Raw genomic sequence first — 4263 nt, forward strand, 5'->3', positions numbered from 1 at the left:
GAGACTGAGGCCGGAGAATTGCTTGAATCTGGGAGGCGCAGGTTGCAGTGAGCCGAGATCATGCCACTGTACCCCAGCCTGGTGACAGATCCACAACTGAGCCTCCAAGAAGTAGACTAAGGGTTGCATTTTCCTCATCTGACATTTGAAACTGCCAGTGAAATAAGGAAGGGCAGCTCTTTTCCACAAGCAAACATTACTTCTCTGTGTCTATCTTGTAGTGGAGACCTCGAATGTGTCTGTCTTGGTAAGAATTCAGGAAGCAGTAGAGTTAGGTACCTGTGGTAGACATCACTAGAAACTTCAATTTCAACAACGTGGTGAGTAGGATATAAGTTGTTGAGGTGCTTTGGCCATATCCCCACCCAAATCTCATTTTGAATTGTAGTTCTGACAATTCCCATGTGTCATGGAAGGGACCTGGTGGAAGGTAATTGAATCAAAAGGGCAGGTCTTTCCCATGCTGTTCTTGTGATAGTGAATAAGTCTCACAAGATCTGATGGTTTTATAAAGAGGAGTTCCCTTACACAAGCTCTCTCTTTGCCTGCCTCCATGTAAGACGTGACTTTGCTCCTCCTTCATCTTCTGCCATGACTGTGAAGCCTCCCCACCCATGTGGAACTGTGAATCAGTTAAACTTCTTTCCTTTATAAATTACCCAGGCTCGAGTATGTCTTTATCAGCAGTGTGAAAAAGGACTAATACAGCAGTTAACATGAACAACTCATACTCCAGAACATTCCACCCTAGATTTTCAGAGTAAAATCCAAGAGAACAGTGGAATCATAAGGCTGGGAGAGAAGTTCATGGGACAGGAGGGGACCAAGACTGGAACATTATATTTCATGGTTATATTTCTACAACGATTACACTGGGGCTCCCCTTCCTTAGTACTGATCTTAACTGTTCAGATCATGATTAAAACATTTCTTATCATCCCAAGGCCTATGGATTTGGGAGCCCCACAACAGTGTAAAGCCCTGAGTTTTACATCATGTATAAAAGCTCTAAACTAGGCACAGCACCCGTATTTTTTTGGTTTTGTTTGTTTTTTTATCCAGATTCAGAAATTAGAAGCCTCTTTTTAAAATTGAAATGGGCCCAAGTGGTTAAGTCATGTTACTCGGCTCATGTGCCTATTGTTCTTGCTATGAAAACTAGCAACTTGTGGCAATGAACATAAAGCTTTTTTTCCAATAGCTTTACTGAGATACAATTTACGAGCCATAAAGTTTACCCATTTTAAGTGTAGAAGTCAATGGTTTCAAGTGTATTTATGGAGTCATGCAACCATCACTGTCATTCAATTTCAGAACGTTTTCTTCCCTCCATGAACCCACTAGCAGATTCGCAGTCACTCCTCATGACCACCCCGACCCACTTGGGTAATAGGGAGCCTTTGACTAGCCATTCACTCCATTCCCAAACAGTTTTTCATTCAAGGGCAGTGGAATTTTCACAGCGTTGAACAAAACTTTCACCGGAAAGAGACAGAGGCAAAGCACCAGGCTGAGCTCCTCAGAGAGACTTGCTCTTTGGTTACACTTACTTCATCCAGCAGCTGCTCAATCACAGAGACTCTCCCTGCCCCTGGCAGTCCAACTTCCCTCAGCAGGAGTCTGTTTTCAGGCTGCAGGGCTACAGAATGTGGTCATTCCCCCGACCTTAAAATATTCACATAAAGCAAATACGTCCTCTCTGGGTAAGTTCTGAGCTACGGGGCAGGCGAATGTGAATGTGTGTATGTGTGCACATGTTTGCATGGGAGTGTGTATGTGTACGTGTGTGGTCTCCAACAGTTTGCAGCACAAACATTTACATCAAATGTAAATCTTGCTGGTCTCCAAAGCCCTGACCTGGGGAAAGTCACCATACTGACATTGTTTTACATTATTAATGACAGAGATGCAATGAGAAACCTTAGAAAAATCCAGAAATATCTGAAAGCTCAAACCCCACAGTAGTGTTATGAATATTTGTAGGCAAAGCACTCAGTTCTACAACTTATTTCGCACACTTCTTATAATTCATATAATGCATTGAATATCAACTTATGGGTCCACATGTCAGCTTGGTTATGCTGAAGAGCAAGTGAACCTCTAAACCCAACTTTTTGTTCAGAAGGAAAAGCTCATCCAAGTTCTTCCTATACTTGAGGAGCCAACTACCACTATCTTTTTGAAACTTGACAAGTGGTAATTTGTCCAGGGATTTAGCTATCAAGCCATCGAATCACAGAAACAGTATCAGCCAAATGATGCCATAGACTGTTCTTTTTGATCATAAGACTGGGTTTCAGATAATTATCATGTAATGTATACACTACATGTTTTGTTTCAGTAGCTCAATTGCAATTCCTAATAGAGCTTTAAAAAATTGATACATCATGGCCTGGTGAAGTGGCTCACACCATAATCCCAACACTTTGAGGGGCTGAAGTGGGGGATTGCTTGAACTCAGTCATTGGAGACCAGCCTGCGCAACATAGCGAGACATCATCTCTACTAAAAGTAAAAAATAATTAGCCAGATGTGATGGCATGCACCTGTAGTCCCAGCTACTCAGGAGGCCGAGTCAGGAGGATCTCTTGAGCCCAGGAGATCAAGCCTGCAGTGAGCTGTGATCGCACCACTGCACTCCAGCCTGGGCAACAGAGCAAGACTCTATCTCAAAAAAAAAAAAAAAAAAAAAAAATCATTACATCAGGTAGCTGATTTCTAGAGCAAACAAAAAGTTTAGGGGGCCCACGGAGTGCTGTAGCCACGTGTGTCAGACTGTCACTCTCCATCGCCCTCTCTGTGCGCTCCTCTGACTCTCTAAGGGGCCAGCTTGACCCCAGCCCTGGACGGGGCCCACAAGGAGTTATAAGACAAGATGGAATTGATGGCAGAGGTTCCAGTGAACCCAGATCGACCCATTGCCCTCCAGCCTGGGCCACAGAGTGAGACCTGTCTCAAAAAAAAAAATATTGTTGTTGAGGCTGAACACAGTGGCTCATGCCTGTAATCACCCCACTTTGAGACGTCAAGGTGGGAGGATCACTTGAGGCCAGGAGTTTGAGACCAGCATGGGCAGCATAGTGGAGCTCCATCTCTACAAAAAATTTTAAAATTGCCCAAAACCCAAGGTGGCGGCGTGGCCATCACTGGCCAGGATCACGGGCACAGCGCGGCGCTCTGTGGCGGCTCCTCACAGCCCTGCTCCAGACTCCCATGCAGGCGTCTAGTGGGACATGGCAAACTCAGGCTGCAAGGACATCCGGGCCCAGATGAGGAGAGTTTTCTGTGCTTCCCCTACGAGGGCAACCTGCTGACTGAGAGATCCACCTCCGAAACCCCTCGGTGGTGTTCTTCTGCATGGCCCGCCTGCAAGCAAGAAGTGATGGAATTTATGTTGTCATGGAAGTTAATGTTTCAACTCAAGAAGTAAGAGAAATAACCTATCGACATTATCTGATGACAAATTACAAGAGTGTTTCCCATCCCCACAGTATAAAAAGGTTATTTGCATAGGTGCGAAAGAAAATCGTTTGCCATTGGAGTACAAAAACAAGTTAAAAGCTGTGGGACCAAATGACTGTACAGGAAAGGTCTCAGAAGAAATTGAAGACATCATCAAAAAGGAATCACGAACTCATTAGAACATAACATAATATATCTAAGAATATTCCATGTACTAATGTAAAATACCATTTGAAAACAGGGATCTGGAGGATCTCCATGTTTGATCCATCTTCAACAGTGCTCTGAAGAAATATCGCAGGTGGGTGATTCTTGTTTTCAGACTATAAAAAGAAACTGGTTTAGGAGTTAGGCAATGTTATAAAAGAGGGTGATTACCTAGCACTTTGGGAGGCCGAGGTGGGCGGATCACTTGAGGTTAGCAGTTCGAGACCAGCCTGGCCAACGTGGTGAAACTCCATCTCTACGAAAAATACAAAAATTAGCCAGGTGTGGTGGCATATGCCTGTAATCCCAGCTACTCAGGAGGCTGAGGCAGGAAAATCGCTTGAGGCAGAGGTTGCAGTGAGCCGAAATTGTACCACTACACTCCAGCCTGTGCGACAGAGTGAGACTCTGTCTCAAAAACAAAAAACAAAAAAACAGAAACAAAAACAAAAAAAGAGGGCAATGAGGCCCTGGAATGTGTAACAAATGCATGTGAGTATGCCTTCGGTAAACACTTGAAGCTATTATTCTCTTGAGTTGATCTTCAGTGTTTCTTTGTTCTGGCAAAGGATAGATTTGCAGCTTGCTTGATGA

General features: G+C 44.1%; 1 pseudogene; it reads left to right on the forward strand.

Annotated features, from left to right (window-relative positions):
• Positions 1–3233: 3233 nt before the first annotated feature.
• Positions 3234–3641, forward strand: LOC100454408 (gamma-glutamylcyclotransferase-like; annotated as a pseudogene).
• Positions 3642–4263: the final 622 nt, after the last annotated feature.

Source organism: Pongo abelii, chromosome 21, assembly GCF_028885655.2.
Source record: "Pongo abelii isolate AG06213 chromosome 21, NHGRI_mPonAbe1-v2.0_pri, whole genome shotgun sequence".
Lineage (NCBI taxonomy): Eukaryota > Metazoa > Chordata > Mammalia > Primates > Hominidae > Pongo > Pongo abelii.